This window comes from Eptesicus fuscus, chromosome 4 (genome assembly GCF_027574615.1).
Source record: "Eptesicus fuscus isolate TK198812 chromosome 4, DD_ASM_mEF_20220401, whole genome shotgun sequence".
NCBI classification, from domain to species: domain Eukaryota; kingdom Metazoa; phylum Chordata; class Mammalia; order Chiroptera; family Vespertilionidae; genus Eptesicus; species Eptesicus fuscus.
The window spans coordinates 1,218,104-1,231,726 of NC_072476.1; the positions used below are offsets into that span (position 1 = coordinate 1,218,104).

At 43.6% G+C, this 13,623-nt stretch overlaps 1 protein-coding gene and 1 pseudogene across 1 annotated transcript in view; one reads left to right on the forward strand and one right to left on the reverse strand.

Moving 5' to 3' along the window:
• DNAH3 (dynein axonemal heavy chain 3) overlaps positions 1-13,623 on the reverse strand; it is a 212,312-nt gene that overhangs the window by 156,554 nt on the left and 42,135 nt on the right. The gene's annotated exons all lie outside the window — the stretch shown is intronic.
• On the forward strand, positions 61-1,252 carry LOC103302866 (E3 ubiquitin-protein transferase MAEA-like; annotated as a pseudogene).

Below are 13,623 nucleotides of genomic sequence, written 5' to 3' on the forward strand. Positions count from 1 at the left end.
GGGAAAAACTAAGAGTGTTTCCCTTGCCCCTCCACCCACTAATGTTCTGGCCAATGCAAGATGGTGGTGCAGGAGTCGGCCGCCCAGCTCTCCATGACCCTGAAGGTGCAAGAGTACCCGGCCCTCAAGGTTCCTTATGAAACAATGAACAAACGCTTTCAAGCTGCTCAGACAAACATCGACTGTGAGACAAGCCACGTCACCATGGTGGTGGCCGAGCTGGAGAAGACCCTGAGCAGCTGCCCTGCCATGGACTCCATGGTCAGCCTTCTGGATGGCATGGTGGAGAAGCTCAGTGTCCTCAAGAGGAAGGCGGTGGAATCTCATCATCAGGCTGAGGATGAGAGCGCCAAACTATGCAAGCGCAGGATCGAGCACCTCAAGGAGCACAGCAGTGACCAGCTGGCAGCCACCAGCCTGTGTAAGCAGAAGCACATGGACCACATGGTGATGGAGCACCTGCTGTGCTGCGGCTATTACAACACGGTGGTGAAGCTGGCGTGGCAGAGCGGCATCCAGGACCTGGTGAACATCGAGATGTTCCTGACAACCAAAGAGATGGAGGAGTCCCGGGAGAGGTGCGAGATGGCCACCTGCCTGGCCTGGTGCCATGACAACAAGTCCCAGCTGCACAAGATGAAGAGCTGCCAGGAGTTCAGCCTCAGGATTCAGGAGTTCATTGAACTCATCCGAGAATAAGAGACTGGATGCCGTGAGACATTTGTAGAAACACTTCAGTCAGGCCGAGGGGAGCCAGCTGGATGAGGTCTGGCAGGTCATGGGCATGCTGGCCTTCCTGACAGACACGCACATCCCCCCACTACAAGGACCTGCTGGATCCAGCCTGGTGGAGGATGCTGATCCAGCAGTTCTGGTACGACAACTACCGGCTGCACCAGCTGGGGAACACTCCATGTTCACCCTCACCCTGCAGGCCGGCCTCTTGGCCATAAAGACTTCACAGTGCTACAAGGAGGGCGGCAGCTCCAGGAGCCCTGACTGCCCCGTGTGCAGCCGCTCCCTGAACAAGCTGGCGCAGCCCCTGCCCATGGCCCACTATGCCAACTCCCACCTAGTCTGCAAGATCTCGGGCGACATGATGAATGAGAACAACCTGCCCATGATGCTGCCCAGTGGCTACATTTATGGCTACAACTCTCTGCTCTTCATCCGTCAAGACGATAAGGTCGTCTGCCTGAGAACCAAAGAGGTCTTCCACTTTTCCAAGGCCAAGAAGGTGTACATCATGTAGGCGGCACCTGCCTCGCAGTGCCTGTTTCTTGCAACCAAAGATCCGTGAGCAACAGCAGATGCTTAGGAGCAGAGGAAGGAAGAGGAAGGAGAGGGAGCAGTCTGTACTTGAAGCCACACTTGATTGTAGGACTTGGTAATGGGAGTCAACTAGCTGATGCATCTGGGGAAGACTGGAACTTTCCAGCACCTTCCAGAGACTCGAGACCCACTGGACACCAGGGAGACCCAAGGAAGTTTCAGAAACAGTTTCCTCCCTGTTGCTCGTGACCAACCCTGGGAGCAGGTGAGTCCTGCATGGTGGCACCTCGCATGGATGGCTCTCGCCTCCTGCCTGCATGGCTGTGCCCCCTGTGGGGCCCCATGGCCATCTACGAAGCCTATGTGGTAGTGACACTCAGCTCCAAACACTGTTGTCACAGATGAACGTCCAGCTGAGTAACTGCAATGACTGGGATCCAGGGAACCGAATAGCCGATGCTGCTGTCTGTAGGTTTGTGCTTAGTGCTCAGTTGCATGTGGATGTTGCTTAGCTAATAAACTGTACATGTAACCATGTAAAAAAAAGTGTTTCCCTTAAGAACAGGAACAAGACTTTCACCACTCTTATTCAACATAGTACTGGAAGTCCTAGCCACAGGGATCAGATAAGAAGAAGAAATAAAGGAGATCCAAGATGGTGGCCAACAGGACAGCTGGATGCAACATAGTGTGTGAGTGAGAGAGTGAAAGTAGAGTATGTGGACATGCAGGGAGTGTCTGTATTTGTGAGTGAGGGACAGTTATATTCCACAGGACTGTTGGGGACTGGTGGACCAGGCTCCCCTGGCTGGGAAGCCTGTACTACTGCTGAAATCTCTCCTGGAGTGGCCAGCTCTGCCGCAGAGACCATGACATCTTGAAGGGGAGAGTGGCTGTGATCAGAAGCCCAGCCTTACCTTCAACTGGGGAGACATCAGATACCTCCTGGGACCCTACAACCAGAATGCCCAGGGACCAGCTGCCTCAGTGGCAAACCCATGAACACCAAGACTCCAGCCTCCCCGACTGCAGGCACCTAAAAAGTTTGTCCAGGGGGAGACAAAGCAGCGCCAAATATGTGACGGGCCCTGTGCCTTCTCACAGAGCAGATAGAAGGAACAGCTGAATGGAATAACATCCACCTGGAATTGGCAAATTAAACACAGCAGGTGAGGCAATCCATAGACGGAAAGTCAGAGATCAATTGCCTAGTCAGAGCTCTACCTCCTCAGATTCATCTGGGTATTTGTTGTTTGCATTTTTTTGATTAGTTACTGTTTTTTTTTGTGTGTTTTTTTTTTTTTAGTTTTCTCCCAATTTACATATATTTACCCCTCTTCTTTTTTCTTCTCTTTCTTTTCTCTCTTACATTTTTTTCCTTTTCTCAATATCATTTCTACACTCTTTTATCTCTTGCCAATATCAGGGAAGTTTTCTGTCATTATTTCTTCTAATAGGTTTTCTATTCCTTGCTTCTCTTCCTCTCCTTCTTTTATCCCTATTATTCGAAGGTTGTTTCGTTTTGTGTTGTCCTGAAGCTCCCTTAGGCTCTCCTCTTGCTTTTTAAGTCTTCTTTCCAATTGCTGCTGTGTTTGTGTGTTTTTTCCTACCTTGTCTTCTAATTCGCTGATGCGGTCCTCAGCCTCTTCTACTCTACTCTTTAAGCCTTCCATTGTGTTCTTTATTGCAGCTATGTCGTTCTTCATCTCCTCTTGGTTTCTTTTCATGTTGGTGACATTTTCATTCAGCTCCTTATAGCTCTCATTGAGTTGTGTGTATTTGTCATCCATTCGTTTAAACATCCTTATAACAAATACTCTGAATTCTTTCTCTGTTAAGCTGCTAGCCTCAAGTTCATTTAACTCCCTTTCTGGTGATTCTTCCTGTTCCTTCCTTTGAGAATTTCCTTTCTGTCTCCCCATGTTTTCCTGTAATGTTTTAATTGTAGTTCCAATTGCTTTGCTACCCAGGATCTTTTGGTGATGGTGCTACTGGTATAATCTCTCAGTTCTCCTGGGCTTGGTAATCTAGTGTAGCTCCCTACTTAAGCTACTTGGGTTCTCTTGATGTAGGCCTGGAAGCTTGAGAGGCACAACTGTGGTGTCTAAAAGTCAGCAGCTTTGGAGTGGAGTGTCCCAGTTTTTGCTGTCTTGCACCCTTAGTTGAAATCGCGCGTGTCCAGTGGGAACTCACAGTGGCACCCAGGAACCGTCTGTTGGGAGATCTCCCAGTGGCTCCCACTAGCACCCTGTGTGTAGATGGGCTCAGGGTGCCTGCCTGTTGTATATTCCCTTCTGTGGAGGTGTGTTTGCAGGCGCACTGCTCTGACGCACTTTGAGGGACTCTGGCACTGAAGTTAGACAGCTAGGGTATATGTGGGAAGTTATTCAGGAGACAGGAGTTCAGATTTTCTGCTGTTGGGCAGCGCGCCCTTGCCTGTACAGAATCACACCCAGCAGGGGCCCAAAGCAGCTATCCAGAGGACCCTGTGGATATATGGGCTCAGGGTGCCTTCCCCTGCTGTGGGCCTGAGTTTGCCAGCCCTGGAGTGTGCGCGAACTGGTGGCGCGCCCACCGGCGCAAAGCTCTGAAGGCCCCTGGCACTGAAGTTGCACCGCAGGGGTGTCCCTGAGCAGTTATTTAGGAAGAGGCAGTTCAGAGATTCCACTGTAGGGCCGCGCACCCTTGACTGTGCAGAATCACCCCCTCAGGGGCTCTCAGTGGTTCCCCAGCACTGCCTGGGCAGTGGAGTGCCCGGGTGCCTATGGGCTGGGGACTCGGCGAGTCCTGAGCTCCGGCACTGGGGAGGGGGAGGTTGCACTTACCGCTTTCAGTGGCGCACTTTTGCAGATGGAGGTCTCAGGGTTCGCGCTTCTGCTGCTGGGATGGCAGGTCTTCTACCAGAGTGGCTGTAGTGACCAGGTTTGCTTCCGAGACCAGACTAGGTGGTGGTAAGGTTAGGATTCTAGTCTCTAGCAGTTCCGTTCTTAAAATGGCGGGGTCTCTGTGCCACTGGTGTCCTTCCTGGAGTGTTTGCACTACACTCTTTTCTCTCCCCTAATTCTCTTTTCTCTGGTGGTCATCTTTATTTGGGGTTATTACTATTGTGAATACATTTCTGTTTGGTGACCTGTGCGTTGTGTCTTGTCGTGTTGTATTTTATGCCTTTAAGTCAACGCAGGAGAGAGCGAGCTACATAACCAGACACCCTGAGAGGAGCGATCATGGGGAGACAAAGAAACAGCCTGCATACTAAAGAAAAGGAGGAATCACTGGAAAAGGAAGTAAATGAAATGGAGGCAAGCAATATGTCAGAGAAAGAATTCAGAGCAATGGTCATAAGGACACTGAAAAGGATGGAAGACAAATTCAACAATATGTGTAAAACCAAGAGGAAATGAAAAATGACATCACTGCAATAAAGAACACAATAGAAAGCATCAACAGTAGACTAGAAGAAGCAGGGGACTGTATCAGTGAGCTAGAAGACAAGGTAGGAAAAAATACCCAAGCAGAGCAGCAACTAGAAAAAAAAAAAAAAAACTTAGAAAACAAGAGGAGAGCCTAAGAGAACTTTGGGACAACATGAAATGAAACAACATCCACATAATAGGGGTGCGAGAAGGAGAGGAAACTGAGCAAAGAATAGAAAACCTGTTTGAAGAAATAATAACAGAAAACTTCCCTGATATTGGGAAGAAAAAACTCACAGAAGTCCAAGAAGCTCACAGAGTCCCAAATAAGATGAACCCCAAAAGACTGACACCAAGACACATTATAATTAAGCTAGAGGCCCGGTGCACAAATTTGTGCATGGTGGGGGTCCCTCTGGGTGGCCTGAAGGGATTGGGCTGAAATCCACAGTACAATGCCGCCTGCAGCTCCTACCTGCCACTCCTGCTCATCCCGGCCCCACTGTGCCTGCTGCAGGCTCGTGCCCAGTCAGTCCTGATTGGGAGAGGCTCGTGCTGCTGCAGCAGTACTCGCCAACCATGAGCCCTGCATCTGGTGCCCTCCCAAGGGAGGTGACCTGCAGGATCGGGCTGAAACTGGCTCTCTGACATCCCCCAAGGGGTCCCAGATTGTGAGAGGGCACAGGCCAAGCTGAGGGACCCCACCAGTGCATGATCGGGCCAGGAAGGGACCACGGAAGGGCTCCAGGGTGTGTCTGGCCCATCTCACTAAGTCCCTATCGATCGGCCGGATCCCAGCAGAAAGCTAACCTACAGGTTGGAGCATCTACCCCCTGGTGGTCAGTGCACATCATAGCAAGCAGTTGAAAAGCCTTAGCATATCATTAGCATGTTATGCTTTGATTGGTTGTTCAGTTGTTCTGCCATTCGGTATATTTGCATATTACCCTTTCGTTATATAACACCAACAACAAAATAAGAATCTTAAAGGCTACCAGAGAGAAATAGAAAGTTACCTACAAGGGATTTCCCATCAGACTGATTTCTCAACAGAAACACATCAGGCCACAATGGAATGGAGTGAAATATACAAAGTCATGCAAAGCAAGGGTCTGAATCCAAGAATATTGTACCCAGCAAGGCTATCAATCAAAGTTGAGGATGAAATCAGGAGCTTCACAGACAAAAAAGGACTAAGGGAGTTTATTACCACCAAACCAGCAATATAAGAAATGCTAAAGGGTCTGCTGTAAAAAGAAGAAATAGGAAGGGAAGAAGAAACACCAGCATAAAGAATAAAAATGGCGACAAACAAGTACCTATCAACAATAACTTTAAATGTAAATGGATTAAATTCCCAAATCAAAAGACATAGGGTAGCCAAGTGGATAAGAAAACATGACCTATATATCTACTGTCTATAGGAAACCCACCTCAGAATAAAGGACTCACACAGACTGATGGTGAAGGGATGGAAAAGGTTTTTCAGGTGAATGGAAATGAAAAAAAAAAAAAGCTGGGGTAGCAATACTTATATGTGACAAATTAGACCTCAAAGTGGAGGCCATAACAAGAGATAAGGAAGGCCACTTCATAATACTAAAGGGAACAATCCAGCAAGAAGAAATAACTCTGGTAAACATATACACACCCAATATAGGAGCACCCAAATACATTAAAAAAAAACTTCTGGAAGATATCAAAGGAGAGATTGACAGCAATACAATCATAGTAGGGGCTTTAATACCCCACTAACACCACTGGACAAATCCTCTAAACAAAGAATCAGCAAAGAAACATCAATCCTAAAAGACTCACTAGATCAGATGGAATTAATTGACATCTCCAGAACATGTCACCCCAGAGCCACAGAATATACATTCTTCTCAGGTGCACATGGGTCATTTTCAAAGATAGACCACATATTGGGACACAGGCAATGTCTTTTCAAATTCAAGAAGATAGAAATCATATCAAGCATCTTCTCAGATTACAATGGCATAAAATTATAACTCAACTACAATAAAAACAATAAAAAATATCAAACACCTGGAGGCTAAATAGCATGCTATTAAACAATGATTGGATTACCAAAGATATCAAAGAAGAAATAAAAAGCATCATGGCAACAAATGAAAATGAAAACATATCAATCCAAATCTATGGGACACAGTGAAAGCAGTCTTGAGAGGGAAGTTTATAGCTCTACAGAAAAACAAAAACAAAAAATAAAAAATGATAATAAATTATCTAACCCTACAACTCAAAGAGTTAGAAAGAAAGCAACAAGAAAAGCCCAGCATAAGCAGAAGGAAAGAAATAATAAAGATCAGAGTGGAAATAAACAACATAAAGACCAAAAAAAAAAAATCAACAAAACCAAGAGCTGGTTCTTTGAAAGGATAAACAGCTTCTAGCCAGGCTCACCAAGAAGCAAAGAGAGATGACCCAAATAAACAAAATCAGAAATGAAAGAGGTGAAGTAACAACTGATCCCACAGAAATACAATCGGTTATGAAAAAATACTATGAACAACTCTATACAAACAAAATGGACAACCTAGATGAAATGGACATATTCTTAGAAAAATACAAGCTACCCAAACTCAATCAGGAAGAATAAAAAAACCTGAATAGGCCAATAACTACCAAAGAAATTGAAACAGAGGTAAAAAAATCTTTCAGCAAACAAAAGCCCTGTTCTGGATGGCTTTACAAGAGCGTTCAAAAAAGAACCAAAACCTATCCTCCTCAAACTATTCCAAAAAATTCAAGAGGAAGGCACACTTCCAAGCTCTTTCTATGAAGCCAGCATTACCCTAATCCCAAAACCAGATAAAGTCACCACAAAAAAAGAGAACGACAGGCTGATATCCTTGATAACATGAATGCTAAAATCCTCAACAAAATTCTAGCAAGTCAGATTAAGCATTACATTAGAAAGATCATACACCATGACCAAGTGGGATTTATTCCGGGGATGCAAGGATGGTACAATATGTGCAAATCAATAAATGTAATCCATCACATAAACAGATTGAGAGACAAAAATCACATAATCATATAAATTGATGCAGAAAAAGTATTTGACAAAATCCAACACCCTTTCTTGATAAAAACTCTCAGCAAAGTAGGAATAGAGGGACCATACCTCAACATAATAAAAGCCTTATATGACAAACCTACGGCCAACATCATACTCAATGGGCAAAAACTAAACTCATTTCCCCTAAGAACAGGAACAAGACAGGTATGTCCACTGTTACCACTCCTGTTCAGTATAGTACTGGAAGTACTAGCCATAGTGATCAGACAAGAAGAAGTAAAAAAAGGCATCCAAATTGCAAAAGAGGAAGTAAAACTGTCCTTATTTGCAGATGACATGATACTATACATAGAAAATCCCAAAGACTCCATCAAAAAACTACTAGACCTAATAAATGAATTTGGCAATGTAGCAGGATACAAAATTAACACCCAAAAATCTATGGCCTTTTTATATACCAATAATTAACTCACAGAAAGAGAAACAAACAAACAAACAAAAAAAAAAAACCCCAACAATCCCATTTACATTGTAACAAAAAAATTAAGATACCTAGGAATAAACTTAACTAAGGACGTAAAAGACCTGTACTCAGAAAACTATAGGACACTGAAAAAAGAGATAGAGGAAGACATAAACAAATGGAAGAATATACCGTGTTCATGGATTGGTAGAATCAACATCATTAAAATGTCCATACTACCCAAAGCAATCTACAGATTCAATGCAATCCCCATTAAAACACCAACAGCATATTTCAACGATCTAGAACAAATTCTCCAAAAATTCATCTGGAATAAAAAAAGACCCCCAAATAGCCACAGCACTCCTGATAAAGAACAGCAAAGTTGGAGGAATCATATTACCAGATATCAAGCTACATAACAAGCCACGGTTCTCAAAACAGTCTGGTACTGGCACAAGAACAGGCATATAGACCAAAGGAACAGAACCCAGAACCCAGAAATTGACCCAAGCCATTATGCTCAATTAATATTTGACAAAGGAGGCAAGAGCATACGATGGAGTCAAAACAGTCTCTTTAATAAATGGTGCTGGGAAATTTGGACAGATACATGCAAAAAAATGAAACTAGATCACCCACTTACATCATACACAAAAACAAACTCAAAATGGTTAAAGAACTTGAATGTAAGATGGGAAACCATAAAAATCCTACAAGACTCCATAGGCAGCAAAATAGCAGGCATATGTCGTAGCAATATCTTTACAGACACAGCTCCTAGGGCAATGGAGACGAAGGAGAAAATAAACAAATGGGACTACATCAAAATAAAAAGCTTCTGCACAGGAAAAGAAACCATCAACAAGAAAACAAGAAAGCCCACTGCATGGGAGAACGTATTTGTCTATGGCAGTGGTTGGCAAACTGTGGCTCGCGAGCCACATGCGGCTCTTTGGTCCCTTGAGTGTGGCTCTTCCACAAAAAACCACGTGCGGGCACGCATGTACAGTGCGATTGAAACTTCGTGGCCCGTGAGCAGAAGTCGGTTTTCGGCTCTCAAAAGAAATTTCACTTGTTGTACTGTTGATATTTGGCTCTGTTGCCCACTGGCCTATGGTATTTCCGATAAGGGTTGAATCTCCTAAATTTACAGAGAACTCATACAACTTAACAAAAGGAAGATAAACGATCCGATCAAAAAATGGGCAAAGGATCTAAATAGACACTTTTCAAAAGAGGACATACAGAAGGCCCAGAAACATCTGAAAACATGCTCAAAGTTATTAATCATCTGAGAGACACAAATGAAAACAATAATGAGATACCATCTCACACCTGTCAGAATGGCTATCATCAACAAATCAACAAATGACAAGTGCTGGTGAGGATGCGGAGAAAAAGGAACACTCCTGCACTGCTGGTGGGAATGCAGACTAGTGCAGCCACTGTGGAAGACAGTATGGAGTTTCCTCAAAATGTTAAAAATGGAACTCCCATTTGACCCAGTAATCCCACTTCTACGAATATATCCCAAGAAACCAGAAACACCAATCAGAAAGGATATAAGCACCCCTATGTTCATAGTGACACAATTCACCATAGCTAAGATTTGGAAACAGCCTAAATGCCCATCAGCAGATGAGTGGATTAAAAAACTTTGGTACATCTACACAATAGAATACTACGCTGCTATAAAAAAGAATGAACTTTTACCATTTGCAACAGCATGGATGGAACTGGAGAGCATTATGCTAAGTGAAATAAGCCAGTTGGAGAAAGATAAATATCACATGATCTCACTCATATGTGGAATATAATGATCAACATAATTTGATGAACAAGAATAGATCCAGAGACAAACGGCAGGAAAGGGGGGTTAAAGAGCAACTAAAAGACTTGTACACATGCATATTAGCATAACCAATGGACACAGACACTGGGGCAGTGGGGGCTTGCCCAGGGTGAGAATGGCTGGAGGAGGGAGGTCAACTAGGGAAAAATGAGATTTATGTAAAACTTTAGACAATTTAAAAAAATGGTGGTACATATACACAATGGAATACTACGCTGCTATAAAAAAGAAGTGATTCTTCCCATTTGCAACAGCATGGATGGAACTGGAGAGCATTATGCTAAATGAAATAAGCCAGTCAGAGAAAGATAAATATGACATGATCTCACTCATATGTGGGATATAATGAACAACATAAACTGATGAACAAATATAGAGTCAGTGACATAGATGCACTGAACAGAATGTCCAACCTAAGAGGGAAGGCGGGGGGAGGAGGTTAGAGATCAACTAAAGGACTTGTATGCATGCATATGAGTATAACCAATGGACACAGACAGTAGCGGGGGTGAGGGCATGTGCTGTGGGATGGGAGTGGCCAGGGAGAGGTCAATGGGGGAAAAAGGAGACTTATGTAATATTTTAAACAATAAAGAATTTAAATTAAAAAAAGAAGTAAAAGGCATCCAAATTGGAAAGGAGGAGGTAAAACTGTCATTATTTGTAGATGACATGATATTGTACATAGAAAACCCTAAAGACTCCACCAGGGAACTACTAGACTTAATAAATCAATTTTGCAATGTAGCAGGATACAAAATGAACATCCAAAAATCAATGGCTTTTTTATACACCAATAATGAACTCTCAAAAGAGAAACTAAAACAAAACAAAACAAAACAACAATCTAATTTACCATTCCAACAAAAAATTAAGACATCTAGGAATAAACTTAACCATGGAGTAAAAGACCCGTACTTGAAAAACTATAGGGCATTGAAAAAGGATATAGAGGAAGATGCAAAAAATATGGAAACATATACCATGTTCATGGATTAGAAGCAATATATAGATTCAATGCAATTCCTATCAAAATACCAATGGCACACTTCACAGAACTATAACAAATACTCCAAAAATTTATATGGAGCCATAAAAGACTCTGAATAGCTGCAGCAATCTTGACAAAGAAGTACAAAGTTGGAGGGATCAGAATATTGGATATCAAACTATATTACAAAGCCATTATAACCCAAACAGCCTGGTACTGGCACAAGAACAGGCATATAGACCAAATGGATCAGAATAGAGATCCCAGAAATTGGCCCTGATAATTATGGTCAATTAATATTTGACAAAGGAGGCAAGAATATACAATGGAGTAAAGATAGTTTCTTCAACAAATGGTGTTGGGAAAACTAAACAAACACATGCAAAATGATGAAACTAGACCACCAACTAACACCATACACAAGAATAATCTCAAAATGGATAAAAGACTTAAATGTAAAACATGAAACCATAAAAATCTTAAAAGAAAACATATGCAGCAAAATCTTAGATGTCTCACATAGCAGAATTTTCACTGATACATCTCCTAGGGAAAGGAAACTAAGGAGAAAATAAGCAAATGGGACTACCTCAAAATAAAAAGCTTCTTCACAGCTAAAGAAACCACCACCAAATGAAAAGGGAACCCACTGTATGGGAGAACATATTTGCCAATGATACATCTGATAAGGAGTTAGTATCTAAAATATATAAAGTACTCACACAACTCAACAAAAGGAAGACAAACAATCCAATTAAGAAATGGGCAGAAGACCTGAATAGACATTTCTCCAAAGAGGACATACAGATGGCCAAGAGACATATGAAAACATGCTCAAAGTCACTAATCATCCAAGAGATGCAAATTAAAACCACGATGAGATATCACCTCAGCCCTGTCAGAATGGCTATCATTAAAAAAATCAAATGCTGGTGAGGATGTAGAGGAAAGGGAAAACTAGTACACTGCTGGTGGGAATGCAGACTGGTGCACCCACTGTGGAAAATAGTATGGAGTTTTCTCAAAAATTGAAAAATGGAACTGCCTTATGAGCCAGTGATCTCATTTCTGGGAATATATCCTAAGAATCCAAAAACACCAATCAGAAAGAACATATGCACCCCTATGTTCATAGCAGTGTTATTTACAATAGCCAAGACCTGGAAACAGCCCAAGTGCCCATCAGCAGATGAGAAGATAAAAAAGCTGTAGTACATTTACACAATGGAATACTAAAAAAGACAGATCTCGTATACTTTGTGACAACATGGAAGGACCTGGAGGGTATCATGCTAAGTGAAATAAGCCAGTCAGAGAAAGACAGTATCACATGGTCTCACTCATATGTGAAATCTAATGAAAAACGTAAACTGACAAACAAAATAGGTCCAGAGGCATGGATGCCTGGAATAGACTGAAGATCTCAGAGGGGAAGGCGATAGAGGGAATGGGAAGAGATTAACCAAAGAGTTTATATGCATGTGTGCACAGCCCATGGTCACAGACAATGTGTGGGGAAGGCCTGGGATGGGGCGGGGGCTGGGTGGAGGGAGTAAATAGGGGGATATGGGGGGGGGGCGTCTGTAATACTGTCAACAATAAATAAATAAATAAATGGAATTGAAACTCATTACTGTAACCTCAAGAACCTGCTTCTCTAACTCTCCAAACTCATCCTGTAGCCTCTCTCCTCCTTAGGCCCAGGTCTTTGTGAGCCTCCAAATGCAGGTCCATATACTAAGATAAATCTCTGAGAAAAGCAGTTTTGAATTCTTCCCAGAGGGCAATGGTATATAAACCCAGTGATCATCTTAACATATTACTATTACTATTATTACTATTATTCTTTTAAATTTATTATAATTGCTTGTCACATTATACTTTCTAAAATACTTTCAGGTCTATAACACTTTATTAGAGTTTCTATAATTCTTTCAGGTTTATCTATAATAATAAAAGCATAATATGCAGAACGACTGAACAGCAGAATGACCGTCTGGATGACCTTCCGGACGACCATGCTATGACACGCACTGGTGCCAGGCCAGCCAAGATGGGTGTGATGCGATTGGTCGGGGGGCCCACCATTGCCCCACAATCTCCCGCACAGGGAGGCCCAGGCCACTGGCTAGCAGGGCAATCAATTGGGAACTCCGCAATCGCCCCACAGAGGGAGGCCCAGGTCACCAGTGGGGGGGGGTGTGTGTGGTGCAATCGATGGGAGGGGCGGCTCCGTGATCACCCCAAAGAGGGAGGCCCAGGCCACCCTCTGCGGGGTGATCAACCGGGGGGCTCCACAGAACCGGGGAACCCAGGGTGTGTGGCAGTGGACACGGGCAGCGCCAGGCCAATGTGGGTGTGGGTGGGGGGCAGGGCCATGAGGTAGCTAGAGCCACGAGGACCCCGGCAGCCGGGGCTGTGAAGGCCTACCCTTACACAAACTTTGTGCACTGGGCCTCCAGAATCTGTACTAATGAAAGGGTAATATGCTAATTAGAGTGGACATCGTCTGGACGACCATCCAGACGTCCTTCTGGACAAAGCTGTGGCAGCTGCTGCAAGGGCTGGGCTGAGGCTCAGACA